Here is a 24,173-nt window from a genome sequence, read left to right on the forward strand (position 1 = left end):
TTGCCAATATCATGGCAAATAGGCCTATGTACTTCATGATGCTGCAAAATATACTTCTTTTGTAAAGGTTTTGTAATACTTTCTAGGTAGAAGCACATACTTCCAGGGACTCCAAAACAGTGTTAAGATGTGGTTTCTTTAACATTTAAGATGATGATGAATTCGCATAGTATATATATTCATTCGAAGTTAACTAATTTCTCTTCTTCAGAAATGCTTTTCTTGCCTTTGCCAGTCTACATGTTATATCTTATATATATATCTCCTGGTGTGGAATTAGTATGTGAGAATGCTTTTGTTTTGACAATCGTGAGAGTAGGGAGTAGTAACAATATCACACATAGATGTGTGTTGGCTAAAGCTAATCTTCTTGGATTCCTTCAAACACTGTTGTTGTTGTTGTCTTCAGTCCTGAGACTGGTTTGATGCAGCTCTCCATGCTACTCTATCCTGTGCAAGCTGCTTCATCTCCCAGTACCTACTGCAACCTACATCCTTCTGAATCTGCTTAGTGTACTCATCTCTCGGTCTCCCTCTACGATTTTTACCCTCCACGCTGCCCTCCAATGCTAAATTTGTGATCCCTTGATGCCTCAAAACATGTCCTACCAACCGATCCCTTCTTCTAGTCAAGTTGTGCCACAAACTTCTCTTCTCCCCAATCCTATTCAATACCTCCTCATTAGTTACGTGATCTATCCACCTTATCTTCAGTATTCTTCTGTAGCACCACATTTCGAAAGCTTCTATTCTCTTCTTGTCCAAACTAGTAATCGTCCATGTTTCACTTCCATACATGGCAACACTCCAAACAAATACTTTCAGAAACGACTTCCTGGTACATAAATCTATATTCGATGTTAACAAATTTCTCTTCTTCAGAAACGCTTTCCTTGCCATTGCCAGTCTACATTTTATATCCTCTCTACTTCGACCATCATCAGTTATTTTACTTCCTAAATAGCAAAACTCCTTTACTACTTTAAGTGTCTCATTTCCTAATCTAATTCCCTCAGCATCACCCGACTTAATTCGACTACATTCCATTATCCTCGTTTTGCTTTTGTTAATGTTCATCTTATATCCTCCTTTCAAGACACTGTCCATTCCGTTCAACTGCTCTTCCAAGCCCTTTGCCGTCTCTGACAGAATTACAATGTCATCGGCGAACCTCAAAGTTTTTACTTCGTCTCCATGAATTTTAATACCTACTCCAAATTTTTCTTTTGTTTCCTTTACTGCTCGCTCAATATACAGATTGAATAACATCGGGGAGAGGCTACAGCCCTGTCTCACTCCTTTCCCAACCACTGCTTCCCTTTCATGCCCCTCGACTCTTATAACTGCCATCTGGTTTCTGTACAAATTGTAAATAGCCTTTCGCTCCCTGTATTTTACCCCTGCCACCTTTAGAATTTGAAAGAGAGTATTCCAGTCAACATTGTCAAAAGCTTTCTGTAAGTCTACAAATGCTAGAAACGTAGGTTTGCCTTTTCTTAATCTTTCTTCTAAGATAAGTCGTAAGGTCAGTATTGCCTCACGTGTTCCAACATTTCGACGGAATCCAAACTGATCCTCCCCGAGGTCTGCATCTACCAGTTTTTCCATTCGTCTGTAAAGAATTCGCGTTAGTATTTTGCAGCCGTGGCTTATTAAACTGATAGTTCGGTAATTTTCACATCTGTCAGCACCTGCTTTCTTTGGGATTGGAATTATTATATTCTTCTTGAAGTCTGAGGGTATTTCGTCTGTCTCATACATCTTGCTCACCAGCTGGTAGAGTTTTGTCATGACTGGCTCTCCCAAGGCCGTCAGTAGTTCTAATGGAATGTTGTCTACTCCGGGGGCCTTGTTTCGACTCAGGTCTTTCAGTGCTCTGTCAAACTCTTCACGCAGTATCGTATCTCCCATTTCGTCTTCATCTACATCCTCTTCTATTCCCATAATATTGTCCTCAAGTACATCGCCCTTGTATAAACCTTCTATATACTCCTTCCACCTTTCTGCCTTCCCTTCTTTGCTTAGAACTGGGCTGCCATCTGAGCTCTTGATATTCATACACGTGGTTCTCTTCTCTCCAAAGGTCTCTTTAATTTTCCTGTAGGCAGTATCTATCTTACCCCTAGTGAGATAAGCTTCTACATCCTTACATTTGTCCTCTAGCCATCCCTGTTTAGCCATTTTGCACTTCCTGTCGATCTCATTTTTGAGACGTTTGTACACTAAGCAGCTTAATTTGTATTTCTTGTTCTCACCTGTTAGTGGGGGAAATGGAAATCATTTGTTTGCTCACATTCTTTTTCTCCATTGTAAGATACTCCCTGTTATTGCATAAGCATCCTGTAAATTATGGATGCATAACTGTTGTATTGTTTCTGGAACAATTGTTACATTCACAATCAGAATCACTGATATTGATTACATGGGATGAAATATGTGAAGCATATGTCGACAGAACTCCCAAATGTTGATATCTTTGTACTTGGGTTTGAAATTGTGGTACGGTACCTCTGCACGAATTTGTAACACAGACTTATTTTTTGGCGAGCATAGAGGTAGCTGACAGTCCAAACGCCATGTAGGCTAATTATTTTTCTTCAAGCCGCAATTCCCTGTTTCTTCTTTTCATATAAGAGTTGTGTGGATTTTTTTCAAACAATGGGTCAATGTCGATGCGATTTCACCTGTCTGCTTTGACGTGTGATGTCATCATTGGGTGGAAATCTCTGTTTCAAGCGTATACAACACAGTGACCATGATGTCACTCGTTACACCTAAGAACAAACATAAGTAACACGTGAAATATTTAATTCTAGCAACAGCATGAAACTGTTGAGGCAAATAGGAGGTTTTGGGCAGCAACTTACTAATATATGCCAATAAGAATGACAACATTCAAAATAAATATAAATTAAAAATTAAGCACCGGAAGTTTTCATCATCAGCACTGTTACAAAATGCAAAAGTTAAAACCATTGGTATTGGAAATTTTGCTTGACCTTGTTGTTATGTTCTTCAATCCAAAGACTAGTTTTATGCAGCTCTCCATGCTACTCTATCCTGCACAAGCCTCTTCTTTCCTGAGTAACTGCTGCAGACGACATCCTTCTGAATCTGCTTACTGAATTCATCTCGTCCCCCCCCCCCCCCCCCCCCCACACTCTCTCTCTCTCTCTCCCCTCCAATACTAAATTGGTGATCCCTTGATGTCCCAGAATGTGCCTTGCCAACCATTCTCAGGTTGTGCCACAGATTTCTTTTCTCCCCAATTTTATTCAGTGCCTCCTCGTTAGTTCGTGGTTTACCCATCTAATTTTTACCATTCTTCTGTAGCACCACACTTCAAAAGCTTCTATTCTCTTCTTGTCTAAACTTTTTATCATTCATGTTTCACTTTCATACCTGGCTACACTCCATACAAACACTTTCACAAAAGACACTTAAATCTATATTCGAAGTTAACTAATTTCTCTTCTTCAGAAATGCTTTTCTTGCCTTTGCCAGTCTACGTGTTATATCTTCTCTATTTTGACCATCATCAGTTATTTTGCTGCCCAAATAACAAAAATCATTTGCTACTTTGTGTCTCGCTTCTTAATTGAATTCCCTCAGCATCACCTGGTTTAATTCAACTACATTCCATTATCTTTATTTTGCTTTTGTTGATGTTTGTCTTATATCCTCCTTTCAAGACACTTTCAATTGAGTTCATCTGCTCTTCCAAGTCCTCTGCTGTCTCTGACAGAATTACAGTCTCATTGGCAAAGTTCAAAAGTTTTTGTTTCTTCTCCCTGGACTTTGATTCCCATTCTAATTTTATCTTGCTCTATATACAGATTCAATAACATTGGGTATAGGCTACAATCCTGTCCCACTCCTTCCTCAATCAGTGCTACCCTTTCATGCCCCGTGACTCCTTTAACGTCAATCTAGTTTCTATACAAATTGTAAATAGCATTTTGCTCCCTGCATTTTACCGCTGCCACCTTTAGAATTTGGAAGAGAGTATTCCAGTCAAAATTGTCAAAGGCTTCCTCTTTGTCTACAAATGCTGTAAATGTAGTATTAACTTTTTTTCTCAAGCTATCTTCTATGAGAAGTCTTAGGGTCAGTATAGCCTCTCGTCTTCCTACATTCTCCGAAATCTTCCTCGAGATCGGCTTCTACCAGTTTTTTCATTTGTCTGTAAAGAATTCACGTCAGTATTTTAGCCGTGATTTATTGAACTGATTGTTTGGTAATTGTCACATGTACCAGCATCTCCTTTCTTTGGAATTGAGATCATTGTATTCTTCTTGAAGTCTGGGGTATTTCACCTGTCTCATACATCTAGCTCACCAGGTGGAAGAGTTTTGTCATGGCTCGCCCTCCCAAAGCTATCAGGAGTTCTAATGGAATGTTGTCTACTCTTGGGACATGTGTCGACTTAGGTCTTTCAGTGCTCTGTCAAGTTCTTCACACAGTACCATAACTCCCAGCTCATCTGCATCTATGTTGTCTTCCATTTCCATAATATTCCTCTCCCTTATATAGTCCCTTTGTATACTCCTTCCACATTTTTGTTTTCCCTTCTTTGCATAAGACTGGTTTTCCATTCAAGCTCTTGATATTCATACAGGTGGTTCACCTTTCTCCGAAGGTCTCATTTTCCTGTAGGCAATATCTATCTTACCCCTAGTGATGTATGTTTATACATGCTTACATTTATCCTCTAGCCATTCCCTCTTAGTCATTTTGCACTTCCTCCTTTTTTTTTATATACATTTGTATTCCCTTTTGCCTGCTTCATTTACTACATTTTTATGTTTTGTCCTTTCATCAATTAAATTCAATATCTCATCTGTTACCCAAGGAATTCTACTAGCCCTTGTCTTTTTACCTACTTGATGCTCTGCTGCCTTCACTGTTTCATCTCTCTAAACTATCCTTTTTCTTCAACTCTATTCCTTTCCCTTGTTCTTGTCAATTGTTCTCTAACATTCCCTCTGAGACTCTACAACATCTAGTTCTTTCAGTTTATCCAGGTCCCATCTCCTTAAATTCCTACCTCTTTGCAGTTTCTTCAGTTTTAATCCACATATTATAACCAATAAATTGTTCTCACAGTCCACATCTGTATCTGGAAATGTATTATTAATTTAAAATCTGGTCCAGAAATCTGTCTTACCATTATACAGTTTCTGAAAACTTTGGGTGTCTCTAGGTCTCTTCCATATACACAGCCTTCTTCCATGATTCTTAAACCAAGTGTTACCTATTATTGAATTATGCTCTGTGCAGAATTCCACCAGGCTGCTTCCTCTTTCATTCCTTTCCCCAAGTCCATATTTACCTCCTATTTTTCCTTCTCTTTCTCTTCATACTATCAAATTCCAGTCCCCCATGACTACTAAATTTTTATCTCCCGTAACTGTCAGAATAGTTTCTTTTATCTCATCATAGATTTCTTAAATCTCTTAATAATCTGCATAGCTAGTTGGCATATAAGCTCGTGCTACTGTGATGGTTGTTGACTTCGAGTCTGTCTTGGCTACAGTAATGTGTTCACTATGCTGTTCATAGTAGCTTATACATGTTCGTATTTTTTTTATTTGTAATTAAACCTACACCTGTGTCACCCCTATTTGATTTTGTATGTATGAGCTGTATTCACCTGACCACAAGTCCTGTTCCTCCTGCCACTGAAGTTTACTAACTCCCAGTATAGCGGACTTTAACTTATCCATTTTCCTTTTTAAACTTTCTAACCTACCTGCCCAATTAAGCAATCTTACTATCCATGTTCTGATCTGTAGAATGCCAATTTTACTTCTCCTTATAATGACATTTTCCTGAGTAGTCCTCACCTAGAGATCTGAATAGGGGACTATTTTAACTCCGGAATATTTTACCCATGAGAATGCAATCATCATTGACCTCACTGCGGAGCAGCATGCCCTAGGGGAAAAATTGTGGCTGTAGTTTCACCTTGCTTTCAGAATTCCCAGTACCAGCACAGTTGATATTACAAGGCCAGATCAACAGTTGCTCCTGCAGCTACTGAAAAGGCTGCTTCCCCTCTTCAGGAACCACAGGTTTGACTGGCCTCTAAACACATACCCCTCCATTGTGATTGCACCTACAGTGTGGCTATCTGTATCACCGAGACACGCAAGCCTCCCCACCAACGGCAAGGTCCATGATCACTTGACCTCTGTAGCTATAATGAAGCCCTCGGTACCAAGAAACCCACGCACAACTCCAGGACCCAATAACAAAAATTTCATTTGACCTACTTAATAGCTGAAACAAAACCTGACACACACACACACACACACACACACACACACACACACACACACACACACCATAGACTCGTACCCCAGTGTGTGTGTGTGTGTTGTGTTTTCTAATCACTCTGAAAAACAATTTGTTCAGAAAGTAGCAGTGTCCTCGTTCCTGTTTGCATGCATACCAACTATGTGACGACTACCTTTACTCCTTTAACAAGTTCTCTTTGGGTCTTTCAGGCTACACATACAGTAATACAGGCTGTCCCACTCAAACCTCCGTGATTTCAAAGACCCATGGGGAAAAAAAAAAAAAAAAAAAAAAAACACAGTAGATAAGACAATGAGAAATGCACCAGATTGTAGAGCATCTTAAAGAATTTATATTTCTGCATCAGAAGTGCCAAGTATCGTCACCAGAGTGCAGCATGGTCGTATGAAGTAAAAATGGAGACCCCACAGCAGTGCGCGCAAGCAGTAGTGTGGTTTGCTGAAACAAAATCACCAATTACTGTGCAAAGAAATTATTGTCGTGTGTATGAATGTGATCCACCTGTTGTGAAAGCAATTAAGGATTGGTATAGGAAGTTTGTGAAAACAATAAAGGATTGATGGCAACAGGAAGTGATCTGAAACATTCGGGCAGTGCATGTTACTGAGTTTCAGAAGAGGCAGTGAAGGACACCAGACAAACGTTTCTCAGAAGCCCACGTAAGTCAATTCGTCAAGCATCTAGGCAACTTGATGTACCTCGATCAACAGTGTATTGTGTAGTTAACCAGCATCTTCGTATGTGTGTTTACGTGGGCTTCTGAGAAACTTTTGTGTGATGTCCTCCACAGTCTCTTCTGAAATTCCATAACATGCACAACCAGAATGTTTCAGAACACTTCCTGTTGCCATAAACTTCCCATACCATTCCTTAATTGTTTTCACATCAGATGGATCACATTTATACACACAACGATAATTTCTTTTCACAGTAATCGGTGATTTTGTTTCTGCAAACTACACTACTCTGCTTGCGTGCACTGCTGCGAAGTCGCTATTTTCACTTCATGTGACCAAGCTGCACTCTGCCAACAATACTTGGTACTTCTGGTGTGGGAATATAAATTCTTTGAGATGCTCTACAATGTGGTGCATTTTTCACTGTCGTATCTACTATGGTTTTTCTCTCCTGGGTTCTTGAAATCAGGGAGGGTTAAGTGGGACACTGCACAGTAGAGAATAAGAGGGGGGAGGTGGTGGATGTTAGTAGTTTCTGGTTTCAAATTCCTATACTATATCTTTCACCTCTAGACCTTTGTTCTCCAGAAACTGAAGCAGCACTCAAAGCACTTTCTCTTTCTGTAGGCCTATTGAAAGAGAACATGGCTTTATTGGAAATATTCTGGGAGAAATTGTGCATACCACGTGCCATGCTACTCAATGCAGCTGAAGTGTTCCCCAATCTTTACCAAGTGGTGTAGTGTATCCATTAAATTGGACATAGGCATACTTGATTCAGTGTATATTTAATATTCTTCTGCTTTTCTTCTTAATTTATTGACCCTGTCCTTGGACTTGACACTACTAGACTTCATCTCCTCACTGGTCTTTTCCTACTAGAAGGAACTGTAATACTTGTGCTTTTCTTGAATAATTATTTGATCTTTCACGGATGATCATGTACAATAACTTTCGGAGCCATCCGGTAGTGATGAGGATCAGAATAGACCTGCAATTATTCCTTGCCTGTTATAAGAGACGACTAAAAGGAATCTTATGCCTAGTGAAGCTTTTACTTTAATGGCTGAGCTGTTACTTGGATACCCATCAGTTTTAGCTCATTTCATTTTCCTCAACTTTTTTGGCTTAATTATTTATTTCCCTTTTAAGGTTTGACATCCACTCTTCCAAATTTTACAGAAATGGCCATTAAGGGCTTGATCTATACATCATGTGCTGTGATCTTCTGTACCTACATCTATAGTGGATTTACATTCACACCCAAAATCCCACACAGTAGCCAATAAATTGGGAGGGGGGTTTGCATCATGTACCCACATGATTATAGCCTCCTGACAATGCAAGGATCACACTGCTGATGCCCAAGCAGTAACATCCCCATGTATGCCACGGAGTGGGGCACCAAGCGCTCGTACCCTTTCTTCTGGTGGGGTCACACCTGTAGGGTAAGCCTCTGATAGAAGTGAGTGTCAGCAGCAAGAGTGATCCACATTGAAACAGATCAAGCCTCTCCATACTGGTAGATATGCCAGTGTGGCTGTCTAAGTGGATAGAAAGAAAGATTTTAAGACAGGGGCTTACCACCCTATGGCATTTCCACATTTGGCCACTCCATGGAATGAGAGTCAGACAAGCAGAAATGGGGGTGGATAGTTCTCCCAGTTCTTGGTATGCTCCAAAACTGTAACTGTAACAAATTTCAGAGTGTGCCATGGAACATACTCAGCGATAGATATGAGTCTGCTGTCCAAGCATTTCACTCTTATTCCAATGGTTCATCCTGTGACATCAGCCACTCTCTTTTCCTCAACACCCCAATGGAACATGTATCAAGTTAGTCACTTCAAAAGCCGGCTGGCAGCTTTCATTTCCAAAGCAACTTTTGAAACAAGTCAAGAGAAGGATATTGAAGGAGTGGTACAATGTGTTACTGACACAATTATACATGACACAGAAGCAGTGATACCCTATAACTCAGGCTATTGCAATGGTGCCAGGATGGTCTGAAGAACACAGCGGTCTGAGGAAAGAACTGCAACTTTGAGAGAATTCTGCAGGACACTTAAATGACACAAGCACCACTCCTCTACAGAACATTTAATGGCATTCAAGAGAGTTCAAGTGAAGGCATGATTTTTCATAAAGAAGGAAAATAAGGAGGGTTGAGAACAGTATAAATCGTATGTTTGTGCCCACATTCCATTGTCTCAATTATGGACTATACTAAGCTGCATTTGTGGCCACCCACTGTCCACAGTAGTTCCTGGTATCTCCCTCAATGGTGACATTGTATTAATCCCATGGTCACTGCTGAATGTTTCACACACACATTGCCAAAGTGTCTGCGTGCAGTAACTACAACCATTCTGATTTCTTGACCTGGAAACATCTGTCAGAGCAAAACTCCTTATCCTTCCATGCACGAGGCTTTGAATCATACTGTGTTCCATTTAGCACTTACTGAATTGAAGTTTTGCTATGCCTTAACAATGTGTCAGGACACGAGCCCTGAGCCCATTAAAATCCATAATCAAATGCTTAAAACACCTTAGCAACAAAGGCATAAAACACATTCTCGATATTTTCAGTCACATTTGACAGGAAGGAGCATTTATGTTGTCTCCACCCCTCTTCCTCCTCAATGGTGGGAGATTAATATTATTCCTATCCTGAAACCGGGGTAAACTGTTTCGTGTGCAGTGCTTTCACCCATTGCCAACACTTGATTGCTGCTTTATTTGATCTAAAGGAGTAGTACAATAACACCTGGCACCATCACATCCTGTCTGCACTGCACAAATTTGGGCTCTGGGGTTGTTTATCCATTTTTATCCAGAAGTTACTATCCCCCCAGTGGTTCCAGGTCCAAATAGGTTTTATCATCAGCAACCAATATGTATAGAAAACCAGGATTCTGATTGTAACCTCCTTTGCACCGAGCGAGGTGGCGCAGTGGTTAGCACATTAGACTCGCATTCGGGAAGGCGACAGTTCAGACCCGCGTCCAGCCATCCTGATTTAGGTTTTCCGTGATTTTCCTAAATCGCCTCAGGCAAATGCCGGGATGGTTCCTTTGAAAGGGCACGGCCGACTTCCTTCCCCGTCCTTCCCTAATCCGATGAGACTGATGATCGCGCAGTTTGATCTCTTCCCCCAAGCAAACCAACCTAACCTTCTTTGCCATTACAATCAAAGATGTCGTGACTACAGTGGGACATATGGTCTCATCATCATTGTATATGGACATCTTTGCCTTATTACAACTCTCCACCATTGCACACTGCATAATGCCAACTTCTGTATTTATGCACCTGGAATTTTACCTTGCTACATAGGTGCTTGAAGTCATCAAAACTTTCAGGATTTTAGCCCTTTTATTTGACAGTAGGTTAACATGGTTACCACATGTACACCAGCTCAAAGCAAATTGAATGTGGAAGCTTAATATCCTCAGATTCCTCAGCAGCACTTTGTGGAGTGCAGACTGCAGAGTTCTCCTATTGTACAAAACTTTGATTTTGTCCTGACTGAACTTTGTATGCTTTTTCTAAGGGTTGGCAGCACTGCCGGTGCTGAGCTTGTTAGATCCAGTCCACCACAATGGTGTTGGTTGGCAACTGGAGCCTTCCATAAGAGCCCTGTAGACAGTCTCATAGTGGGAGCTGGTATCTCACCACTGAGGGTCAGACACCAGCAACTCTTTAGTGAACTACATGGTCATCACCTGTCAGATGCCGACACATATGTGTTACTTGACTGTTTCACAACTATAAGTTGCAACTGTTTGTGAATTGCCTGCAAGTTGGTAGACCATCTGGGATACAATTGGAAGCGCAGTGTGCCCCCTCTTGGTTTTGTTTATAGTTTCCTCTCAGCATGCCCCATGGTATTTACCAGTCCTATGATATGGATTGCCTTTTGTGGCTGTAAGAAAAATGCTGAAGCAGCTATTCTCAGATGCATGTTACATTCAGCTCTCCACGACTTCCAAAGTTGACACACATCCACACACATGGATCGAAAGTAAATGACAGGGTTGGTTTTTCTTATGTATACACAAAGGGACACCAGAATTACTCCCAGCCGAGTGCATGCAGTGTATACATTGCTGAGTTGGTTGCTATATCATAGGCTCTGCAATTGTCCCCACAAAGAACTTCCTGGTTTGTAGCAACTCCATAAGCCACATACAAGGCATATTTCAGTGCTAACCCAAAATCTTTTGGTCACTAACAGCCAAGGACTATTAGTGACCACCTCAGCTCCAAAATGATATTAACAGATAACATCTGGACATGAAGCCGCATGGATATTCCAGGAAATTAACTCACTGATATATTAATGGTATGGCAGACTACCTAGACCCTCAAAAAGCCGAAAGTGATGGAGGTGACCACCAAGGTATTTCATACTTCTCCCCAGGCTTCTCTGAAAGATGCCATCGTACTGTGTTGACTGTGTATTAGCCACACCTGATTTGCATCAAGATGTCTCCCCTAAATGCAACTCTGGCAGTCATCTTAAAACCACCCATTTTCTCATGGTGTGAGCCCTGTGGGCTGATCTGAGACAATCAATCAATCTATCTATCTTTCTACCTCCCTACCTCAGTGACTTGCAGATGGCGGGTTAACGGCTACCAAAGGTCTATGCTTCCTGAGGGTGGCCTTGGGCTACTTTCTATCTCTGTGTTCTCATGGATTTTTAAATTTGTATATATGAATTTATTTACCTAATTGTTTAAGCTAATCAGCTCTGTAGTTCATACAGTCTACATTTTCTCAACTCATTTTAACTGTACTGATTATGACGACCAGTTGTGGTGTATTCTTCAGTGGCCAGCTACAGTTCCATCTCTTTAGATTTTATCTTATTTTTAACTCTCAGACCAAAGCTACTGTCATATACATTTTCAAACACAGTGACATTATCACAGAACCTGGAGCTGATAATTCTCATTTCCTCATTTCATATCTTTTTACGTCATTTTCTAGTTAATTGAGGACTAATAACCAAGAACTTTAGTCCCTTTAAACCCATAGTCATCAACATTGTTGTCCTCGTCACCATCAACTTTCAGAAAGCATCAAATGTACAATTAGAATATACAACTCGGAACTAGTACTTGCAAGTTTTTACACCTGAGTAAGGATTCAGATGTCATTTGTTTGAATCTGATTACATCTGTTGTCAGTATTTCTTGGCTTTATTCCAAGAATGTCACTCTTTTCAAATGTAGGCTGACAAAGTGAGGGGGGTCTTATATTCATCCTCACACAGGTACTTCCTCTCACAAAGTTACTGCAATTGCCATATCATTTTGAAGACATACTTCATCTCTTGGAACTGTTCTCCACATGCATACAGAACTGTAAATCTCCATGATAGCTCTGCTCTTGTATATAATTATGTGTATTACAGTTTTTTGTTTATGACTATCATTGATTGGTAGGAATACATAGGGATACACATCACTCTTCCAGAGCCCTATGCAACACCAAAGTAGTCTTGAAGGGAGACATCAAAGCAAACCAGGGGCTTGCTGAAATTTCCTGGCAGAAGTTTAAAATTATTACACACTACACTGCAGAGTGAAAATTCATTCCAGAGGCTTGCTGCACAGTTTTAATTAACTGATTTGCTTAATGTGAGAAGTATACCAGGTAGTCTAAAAGGAACTGAGTCAATGGAAGCAATGTTCTTCTGGAGAAAGGATATGGTAGCTAAATTTAAAGAATCAGTAAACACCAAATACAGACTGAATCTGCTGCTTTCATTATATTATTTGAACATATATGAGGAAGGTTAGGCCATAAACTAAGGTACATGATTCCCTCTGTTTCAATGTATAAATGGAACAAAGAAGGAAAGGAGTAATAAACTGGGATGTTTAAGAGGTTGCATTCATCCAGGAGGAGTGGATTCCCAGTTTGTCTACCAATCCTGATTTATGTTCCCCATCACACCAAAATTGCTTTAAGAAAAACTGATGTTATATATTTTTTTTATAAATGTAAGTTTGTTGACTTCCTTTGTTCTGGTTTTGTGGATTTTCATATGTTGAAATGGTTTTCAAAATTCATATGTGGCTTTCTGTCATGACCAGGTGAAGCAGTCATGCCTGACGTGTGTAAAGTTGTTGTATAAAAAACATGAGATTGCTAGTAAAAACAAACTACATTTTTTGAGAATATGCTTCACTTGTGGTCTATGGCGACATTCCTGTAAGTTGTATATGTATCATAAACAGTTATAAGTACAAAAACATTGAAAGTAAACATACTATGTGAGCAAAGACATTTGTTTAAAAGTTGTTCCAGTTTATAGATATAAATGGAGAATCTATATAGAGAAGAACTACTTTATGTTAATGTATTTGGTCAAATAGCATGTTGACTTTCGTAGTTGACAATATAAGTGCAATGAAAGCCAAACAATATGGAGGAATTTGGCCTTGGGTTATGAGCAGATAGATTCTCGCAATATGAAGGTATTTTGTACTGCTGAAGGTTACTGTAACTAGCAGTCAAATGCTTCCATGTTTATTTAAAAATGTCACACACCTCAGGTGTGATTGTTTCACCACGTCATGACAGAAAGCCTCATGTGAATCTTGGAAACCCTGATGATGGAGATTTTGCTTCAAAATATGAATCAGAAATAAAAATTGAAATACAGTAATGTCAGTGGGAAAGAGATATTAACGGATTGAGTGCCAAATAGGAGGAACAGAGTTAGAACAGGTGGACGGTTTCAAGTACTTAGGATGCATATTCTCACAAGATGGCAACATAGTGAAAGAACTGGAAGCGAGGTGTAGCAAAACTAATGCAGTGAGCGCACAGCTGCGATCTACTCTCTTCTGCAAGAAGGAAGTGAGTACCAAGACTCAAGTTATCTGTGCACTGTTCAATCTTTCGACCAACTTTGTTGTATGGGAGCGAAAGCTGGGTGGATTCAGGTTACCTTATCAATAAGGTTGAGGTTACAGATATGAAAGTAGCTAGGATGATTGCAGGTAGTAGTAGATGGGAACAATGGCAGGAGTGTGTCAACAATGAGGAAATTAAAGAAAAACTGGGAATGAACACTATAGATGTAGTAGTCAGGGCAAACTGGCTTAGATGGTGGGGTCATGTTACACGCATGGGAGAAGCAAGGTTACCCAAGAGACTCATAGGTTCAGCAGTAGAGGATAGACCAAGGAGAAGGTACCTGGATTCAGTTAAGAATGACTTTGAAGTAATAGGCTTAACATCAGAAGAGGCACCAATGTTAGCACTGAATAGGGGATCATGGAGGATTTTTATAAGGGAGACTATGCTCCAGATTGAACGCTGAAAGGCATAGTCAGTCTTAAATGATGATGATGATGAATACAGGTAGATACTGACTTTTATTCTTAGAAAAGTAAGTATTTCTCACTGTTTTGTGTGTGTGTGTGTGTCGTACGAACCATTAGGTATTCATTAAAATTTTCAATTTTCGCTGCTCAGTGTTTGCAGTTCATTGCATAATGACAGTTTGGATATTTGGACTATGAACAGAAAGGTATTTTCTCTGTAGTCATAGTCAAGAGCTTAAATACATTTTAACAGGAAACAATATACAGTATCAGTTTTTAGTAGTAAATTTTAAATTATGATATCACTATGAATACGCAGTTCTCATATTTCAAACTATTGCTGTATCACATTGTGTAAATTGCCCTATATTTCATTGAGGTAACTATTGGTCATCTTAAAGTAGCAACTGTTGGATGTTCACACAGTGACGGTCTTATGGATATGACATATGGAATTCGTGTATGTTTGACCAAGTTGCATCCAGATGCATGATGGTTGCGTATCCTGAGTCCCTTACCAGGAACGGAGGTGCAGCCTTCTGCTTATGTTCAGGGTCACCAGTGCTGCTGCGGAAGTTTGCTGTGTCCAACAGAAAAACCAAAGTTGGTGACCATAGGGGTACTCCAGAGTATGCTGCCATTGGCTTTTGTTAGAGATTCTTGTTTTCGTTTTTGCAGTCTGATCACAGAAACCACAGGGTTCCAGGCTGTACATAGTATGCTTTCCTTTATATCCTTCCTGGCTGCTTTCTTTCAAAGGAAACGCTAGGTCACAGCGTGTAGTGCTAGTTAGTTACATGCTCCGTAAGTCATTTGAACAGTTCTTTTACCAAAATGACGTGGAATGAATCAGTTTACAGGACATGTGTACATGACTAGTGTTGACATTAATTATCACATTATTTATTTTTTGAGAAAATGTATGAATAGCTTTCTCAGTTGAGCAACCTGTGCACGGACCAAACTGTGATACACTAAGTAAATTGTTTTTACTTATATGTGAGACTACTCTTGAGTACATTATTTTTTCAGAAATTTTGGAAAAAGAGATCAGTATGGAAATCTGGAAGTAATTGTTGAATTCTTTCTTTTTATGGCTTGTACAAAGAGGTGTAACAATTGCATATTTTAATCTGTCTGGAAAATTCCCTGGCCAATGATGCATTACATATACCATGAAGGACATTGGTCATCATGTTGGAACAAGTTTTCAGAATTCTGTTTGAAATTCCATCTACACAACAAGAGCTTTTGTGTCCTAGAATTTTTATATAATCCTATTAATTTCAATGAAGAATGTTGGTGCTGTTCTATTTGCTTAAATTTTTGAGAGATGACTTTTTAATATATTCTATTGCTTACCTTAGCTCAGTACAGCCGATAGATACACAAAACAGAACAGAAAATTTATGTTCCTAGCTTTCGGAACTTTGTTTCTTCATCAAGGAGGAGAGAGGGGAAAGAAAGAGAAGAAGGGAAAGTGGATTCAGTTACTCACAACCCAGGTTATGAAGCAACAGGGAGGGTAGCAAGGATGGAGGCATAGTTGTCAGAGGGAAGCCAAAGATATTTCTCCTATTCCGTGGATGCCGATTCATTTTAGCTGTTATCCAAGCATTGAATGAAAACTGTTCATGTTTTTATAATATTCAAATATTAATTACTCATTCAAAGTATGTATTTTTGTTTTTCTTTTCAATTTAGCTTTTCGAAGTTCTGAAAATATTGGATCCTACATGTGTAAACCAACCTTCAGGTAATGCAGTCGTATGTTCCAGTTGGTTCTGTGCACTGTAGTACCAGATTTATTCTATAAACTCATCTTTTATGTTACATGTTCATGTCGTGAGAGACTGTCAGGTAAAATCAGATGCACAATCAGTTAAGTTCAGGGGAAAGAAATGTAGATCATAGACAAGTTATTTCTACTATTGTGTGTACAATGTAATCTTAACACCACTTTGTACATGCTGTGCCATATGACTTTTTCGTTTTCAATTTCTGTGTTATAACTTTGGTCTTTTCCTCATAGGTTACTCAGCTCTTTATTTCTTTTTAACTAGTCACTAATGTAGTTCTATTTGCTAATAATAATAATAATAATAATAATAATAATAATAATAATAATAATAACTTGTCATAAAGAAGACACATTAATTTGGAGACAGATACAATTAAGACACACTTACAGGGTGACAATTATTGAACTATATGAAATAAAACAGTTTGCATTAGGCCATACAAACTGCACGGATGGCTGCGGGGAATGATGGGAATTAGTATTCACTTTTGCCTTGATTTTGTCGGCTATTTGCACTTGAAAGTGTCACAGTACAGTATACCTAAGTGATAGCGCTTGTGATGGGCTGCTATGCGAGCTGTAACAGCCTAGCTGCAGCTCAAAGGAAGTTTATGATCAAGTTCAAGCTGAAGACAACCGGTCCAAGTGTGCTAACAATTAAGAATTTGATTTGCAAGTTTGAGAGAACGGGTAGTGTTCTTGGTGAAAGTGTTGGCAATATTGGTCATCCAAAATGGGTGAAAACATCTAGAAGACATGCACTGTGTTTCAATCCATCCCCAGGAAATCGATCAGATGAGCTGCACGAAAGGTGGGAATCAACCGGTAGACACTGTGACAAATTGTTGGTGAAGACCTGCTTCTCTTCCAATACAAAATTCAAACCAGTCAGCCATTAAGCCCCAGGGCCATGGAACAGTGGTTGTCCACAGAATTGAGGAACAGGACTTTGATGTGAATATGGTTTAATTTAGCGACGAAGCCCACTTCCATTTGAATGGGTTCGTCAGTAAGCAGAAATTGGTGGATTTGGGGTACTGAGAATCTGGAACCCTGAACAGGTGACTGTGAGGTGTGCAATCTCCAGTCAGGGAATAATTGGTGCAATATTCCTTGATGGCATGGTGCGTACTAAAGAGTACATGAAGGTTTTGGAAGGTGATTTCTTCACCATTATCCAAAGTGACCTGATTTTGACAAGATGTGGTTCATGCAAGACGGTGCTTGACTACATTGAAGTAGGATAGTGTTTCATGTCCTGGAGGAGCAATTTGGGGACCACATTCTGGTTCTGGTGTGCCCGTTGGCCACTGGCATGGGCCTCATTTGGCCACCATATTGTCCAGATCTGAATATTTGTGACTCCTTTTTGTGGGGCTATATTAAAGACAAGATGTATAGCAATAACTCCCAAACCATTTCTGAGCTGAAAACAGCCATTCAGGAAGTCATCAATAGCATCAATATTTCGACAATTCAGTGGGTCAGCCAGAATTTCATTATTTGTCTGTGCCACATCATTACCGATGATGGTAGGCATATCAAACATGTCAGAACCTACATCCGAATATCTGTAGTGACGTTTACATATTGAATAAAGTGTGTGCATGCCATAGTTTGTAACTTAACGAACGTTGTTGTTGTGTTTTTCCCCCATATACTCCAATAATTGTCACCCTATACATCAAGCTTTCAGCCGCATCCTTCTTCAGTAGAAGAGAGTGTTACGGGTTATTCCTAAAGTAATAAAAAGAGTTTTGCTAACCCGCAAAACATTGTCTATGTATGCATAGCAATAATCCAAATCACATGTGACCTTGTCCGTAAATCTTTGCAATGTCTGAGCAGCATTACATAGCCCGAAGTCATGCGAGTGAACTTGAACAACTGAAAGGTGTGCGTACAGCTGTCTTAGGAACATCGTCTGGTACCAGCGGGCAGGTCTCTGGTAAAAAGCTCTGACGAGGTACAGCATAGATAATATGCTCTTACCATAGACATTGGATGTGAAATCCTCGATGTGTGGTATAGGGTACCGGACTGGAATTGTTCTTGCCTGTAGCTGTTAATAGTCTTCACAAGGATGCCACCCATTGTTCTTTTTCAGTATCACACGATACACGATAGATCCTGTGTGCGAGCATGGATGCGAATTCCTGTTCAACCACTTTCAATTTCTGTAGTGTTAAACGACGTGGTCGAGCATGAACAGGTGGTCCAGGTGTGGTCAAAATGTAGTGTATTGTGGAGTGCTGCACGGGAGCTAGCATGGGAACTTGACATGTGATCTTTGGAAACTGTTTCAAAAGTTCGATAAACGGAGGATTTCCAGTAGTCCTCTGCTAGCTAAGTTAGTAAAAGTTCCTGTAGGCGTTGATGCCAGAGGTCAGGCCCAAGTCCATAAAAGATAGAAAATCTGCCCCCAGAATAGGATGAGTGACGTCTGCCACGACAAACTGCCACTCAAGCATGCGTCGTAGACTTAAGTTTTAACAATAATGTGATACAACAATATATAGCTATTGTAGAACCATTGGCTGTAAAGAGGTGGTAACCATCACGCATACGAATGTTGGTACTAGGAACTGTAATTTCGTACTGTGGTTTGTGATAATTGATGGCTGCCATTCGGAGTGTCAGTGGCCATCATCACTGAGCTCCTGTTGCATTTCCCTGCTCACAAGGTGGGCTACACTTTCATGCCTTCCCCCCCGGGTTTCCACAATTCCTTTGTGGATACGTGCGTGGCAAGCACAGAACCCCGAGCTAGTGTGGCCCTCTTTCCTTTCCAGGTTGCATACCTTCCTTTTCCACATCCTTCCCCATCCCCCATCCTCCCCCCTCCGCCCCTCTCACCTCTGTCTCTTCCCTTACCCTTCTCCCCCTCTGGGAGTATGTTTTGTGCCTACGTCCGGAGACGGATGCTTGTAATTGTTAGACAGTCTCTCTTCTTCGCTTTCTATGCTGAAAGTCTCTGTCCTCCCTTTGTCCTTCTCTTTTCCATGCCTCTTCTCTTTACCCTCTTCTCCGCTGCGGCATTTGAGACCTTTCTTCTTTCCTTTTCTTTGTTCCTCCCATTCTCTTCTTTTTCCTCCCTGTGCGTGTCTGAAAGCCGACCCACGCATTCCCACACATAGCCGGTGACGAGGTAATGCGTAATTCCCCGCTATGGGTGGACAGGTAGGACTGTACATACCCCCTGGTAATGGCCAGACCCAGGGAGGAGCGATTACCTGAGCTGATACCTCCTGAACGTGCCGATTGGTCCCCCTGTCGGTTTCTCGGGAGGTGTGAACAATCACCTAAGGTGGGAGTGTCCTCAGAGCGGGCGCCAACAAGGAAGGAGCATGCCATCGGAGACACTGGTAATCATGGGGGATACTTTCGCAATGGTTTTCTCATCATCTACAATGTCTGCTCACAAGCAAAAGTTAAATGAGTCTCAGCCACGGACAATTCTTCCATCATTGCCACAGTTCCTTGTTGTTTCTCGGTCGGACGAAGATCAAGACTTCTCCACAGTGAACCCTTTCATTATTCAGAAAGCTGTTGACACAATTGTAGGTCCTGTAAAGTCTTGTTCCCGATTTCGAAATGGCACCTTGTTGTCATAAATAGTCAGTGCCCTCCAGGCACAAAAATTGCCGCAAACTTCACTGCTACACACCTTCTCTGTCCGGGTGGAAGTGCGCCACACTTTAAATTCATCACACGGGGTGCTTTATACACACACCCTCGACGCATTGTCCGACGAGGAAATTCAAAACTACCTGTCTGACCAGGGCATAACAGCTGTTCGAGTCATGAAAAGGGCTGACGAGGACTTGGTTCCAACCCATACTATCTTCTTGACATTTGACAGTGTTTAATTTCCACCGAACATAAAAAATGGGCTATGAGGTAATTTCAGTTCGCCCTTACATCCCCAAGCCTACACGTTTGCTGCTGGTGTCAGCGATTCAATCACACCAGCCAGTTGTGTTCCAATCCGGCCAAATGCGTTACGTGTGGCAAGGATGCCCATGAGGGTGCTTGTCCACCCCAATTCCCTCATTGCTCAACTGTATGGGTGATCACACTGCTTCCTCTTGAGATTGCCCCATTTTCAAAGATGAATGGCTTATTCAGGAAATCAGAGTGAAGGAAAAGGTGTCTACATTTGCTGGTCATAAGTTATACTCCAGTCGAAAGCCCACTGTGCCTCCACCAGGTAAATATAGTGCTGTCCTTGCATCTCCTCAGCCTACTAGGGAGGCAGACACGCAGACTTGTGATCTCACCTTTAGTGCAACGGTCGTCAGATCGGCTAGCGCAAAGATCACCTGTTCAACCTCCCCACTATCACCTGCTCAACGTCTGTTTCCAAGAAGGCTCATAAGGAACCCAGTTCCTCTCCTTCTCCGCCATGGCGTGTCTCATCTACAGCACCACCTGGCAGTAACTGCCCTCGGCCGTCTTCTGTGTCGCCAAGACGCACTGCTGGCGGCCTATCAACTGGCCAATCGCTCGTGGCAGGAGCTGCTCCTGAAAACCTGTGGATCAGGATCTTCTGCCTTTGGCTGAATGCTGTTCCATGCTGTCGGCCACTGGCTCTCAGCAGTCGTTGAGTTAAGAGCAACCGTGGTAAGATTCTTCCCTTTTTGTCCACCCTATGTCAATTATCCATTGGAATATCCACAGCATTAGAGCCAATCGGGATGAATTGTTGATCATCTTACGATCTTACTTACCGGTCATCTTCTGTCTTCAGGAAACAAAGCTGTGTCCCCACGATTGCTTTGTTTTCCCTCACTTTCAGTCAGTCCAGTTTGATCTCCCCTCTGTTAATGGCACTCCAGCACATGGGGGACTTATGATTCTTCTCCATGATACTTTCCATTATCATCCAATCCCCTTAAACAGTTCCTTCCAAGCTGTTGCTGTCCGTCTTTCCCTTTCTGGATACACCTTCTCTCTTTGTGCTGTATACATTCCATCATCCACACCAATGGCAAGAGCTGATCTCCTTCATCTCCTTGGTCAGCTCCCACCCCCCTTTTTGCTGGTTGGGGACTTCAGTGCCCACCACCCGCTTTGGGAATCTCCGCGTTCTTATCCGCGAGGCTCCTTATTGATGGATGTCTTCCACCAAGCGAATCTTTTTTGCCTCAACACTGGGGATCCTACATTTTTGTCTGCCTCCTTGACAAAATTTCTCTCATTTGGACCTTTCAGTTGGTACTGTTCAGCTAGCTCGGTGCTTTGAATGGTTTGCTCTTGCTGATACACACGAGTGACCATTTTCTGTGTGTCCTTGATTGCAGCCACAACTGCCATCTATGCACTCGAGCCACTGGAAGTTTGCCCAAGCCGATTGGACACTTTTTTCGTCTCTAGCGACAGTCAATGACCGTCACTTTCCTAGTGTTGACGATCAGGTCACTCATTTTACAGAAGTTATTCCTACAGTCGCGGAACTTTCAATACCTCACACCTCGGATTTGCCCTGGCGTCCCGGAGTTTCTTCCAGCTTCCCTGCATTTAGGCCCTGTCAACCTTCCGTTTGCGGATGTCGCTAAATTTTTGGGTGTTATAGAATGAGATTTTCACTCTGCAGCTGAGTGTGCGCTTGATCCACAGGCAAAGGTCATTGAATTCGAGTCTCGGTCCGGCACACAGTTTTAATCTGCCAGGAAGTTTATTGGGTCTTATGTTTGATAGAAAACTGTGCTGGTCCTCCCATGTTTCCTATCTTTTGACTCACTGTCTGCGATCCCTCAACACCCTCCGTGTTCTGAATGGTACTTCCTGGGGAGTGGACTGAGTGGTCCTTCTCCACCTCTATCGCGCCTTAGTGTGCTTGAAATTGGACTATGGAAGCATAGTTTACTCCTCTGCTCAGCTGTCTATTCTTTAGCGTCTTGACTCTCTCCACCACCGTGGACTGTGTTTAGTGTCTGGAGCTTTTTACACCAGCCCTGTGGAAAGCCTTTATGCTGAGACTGCTGAGCCTCCGCTGCCCAATCGGAGAGCTGTACTTCTGAGTCGCCGTGCTAGCTAGCCATCTGTCTTCCATGCCTGCTAATCTGGCCCATGACCTTTTTTTCGATGCCTCCTTAGGTTTAGGGTATGCAGGCCGCCCTTCATCTCTACCACCACCGGGAGTCTGCTTCTGTCAACTGCTACATTCTCTTTCCTTCCACTTTCCTAAAACTTTCTTGTCAACAGGGGGTACAGCACTGCCTTGGCTCTGCCCCCAGACATGCCTGCTCTTTGACCTTTGTCAGCTTCCCAAGGATGGTACGGAACCCCTTCTCTCATTTATTGTCTGGCATTTGCTGCTCTATGCGCCCAAATGAAGGATGCCACATTTATTTACACTGACAGCTCAAAAACATCATGTGGTGTTGGGAGTGCCTATATTGTTGGCGACACCCCTAATTTATTTCGGTTTCTCGACCAGTGTTCGGTTTTTACTGTGGAGCTTTACGCTGTAATCCAGGCTGTCCAATACACACGGCACCATCAACAGGTACAATATATTATATGCTCAGATTCGATCAGCTCTCTCCTTAGTCTCCAAGTTCTCTACCCTGTCCACCCTCTGGTCCACCGGATTCAGAACTGCCTCCACTTGCTCCACTTGGGCGGCATCTCTGTGGCGTTCCTCTGGATCCCAGGACACGTTGGTATCCGTGGAAACGAGGCAGCTGATATAGCGGCCAAGGCTTCAGTCTCTCGTCTTCAGCCTGCTGTTCGCATGGTTCCCTTCGCTCGCATTGCTGCTGATTTCCAATTTAGCTTTTTTTAACCTTTCCTAAGCCACAGAAAGGGCGCTAATGAGCTTAGCAGTTTTGCGCCCGAAAACCATAAAAACTTTCATGCCACATACCCAAATCAGTGGAGGTACCAACATACTTTCGTAGCTGAAGGTGAGCGACTGAGTTTCCCAGGTGAGCGATAGTGATGAGATCGGCAACTGTTGTTCTGAGTTTGCAGAGGGGCGACTTGTGTGGAAAGTTCAGTGATCTGAGCTTGTACTGCAGCAAATTTGCTGTCCATCTGCCATTGTGGGCTGACTGTTGCAATGCACACAGATGGATACATTTCAGATATTCCATCGGCAGTTTGCATTAGTGTATCTAGATCACTGACGCACACAGTTAGAATCTATTGCAGGTCAGTAGGTAAGCGTGATAGCCAAATGCTTCGCAGAATGTCGCCACTTACTGTGTTGCTTACTGACGTACATAATTGGCACAGCAGCTGCTTTGGCATGCAATCGCCAAGCTCTTCGATATGAAATACTTTTTCCAGCCCTTTCGCCTCAGACTGCAAAACTCGTATGAGTAGGGTGCTTTTAATCGCCAAATATCGGTCCACGCTCGGCGGTGATGATAGAATATCCAGCAACTCCAGTGCCATTTCTTCACTGAGTGCTGCCACAACATAACTATATTGTGCCAGAACGGCGGTGGTTTTACTGTGACACGGTTTATAATGGCATCAGCAGGTGTGTCTGCTAGTGGTGCAGGAACTTGATCTACCATCGTAATAATACTGAGGAATCAGCTGGCTACAGATGTGCGGTGCACCTGCCGTGGAGTGCGGAAGATGCGCGGCGCAGTTGAGTGTGCAGCATGGTTGATGTGACAGTACTTTTTGCGACTTGGCACACTACGGAGTGCAAACATTGTTTGAATTGAATGCCCGGTGACTGTCGAAGATCACATCGGGGTCACCAGCTGTTGCGTGTTAGCGAAACTCATTTTATTACTTTAGGAATAACCCATAACACAAAATGACATTCGTTTAACAGAGTGAACGAACAACAGAATAAATAATGTAGCTGGAAAACAAAGAAGAAACATAGATCATAGGCTGTTTCAGAGATGTTGTTGCATGGAATCTTTCACATGTGCGTAGCACTAAATCTTACACATATACACTGCACGCTAGCTTGCACTCACTTCAAGAGAGACACACCATGCATGCACACAAGCAAGCACACCCCAAGCACACTTAACCACCAACTCCAACATCTTGG

At 41.8% G+C, this 24,173-nt stretch overlaps 1 protein-coding gene across 2 annotated transcripts in view; it reads left to right on the top strand.

Annotated features, from left to right (window-relative positions):
* LOC126329113 (uncharacterized) overlaps window positions 1-24,173 on the top strand; it is a 30,087-nt gene that overhangs the window by 928 nt on the left and 4,986 nt on the right. The window lies entirely within an intron of this gene.

This window comes from Schistocerca gregaria, chromosome 2 (assembly GCF_023897955.1).
Source record: "Schistocerca gregaria isolate iqSchGreg1 chromosome 2, iqSchGreg1.2, whole genome shotgun sequence".
Classification (NCBI taxonomy): domain Eukaryota; kingdom Metazoa; phylum Arthropoda; class Insecta; order Orthoptera; family Acrididae; genus Schistocerca; species Schistocerca gregaria.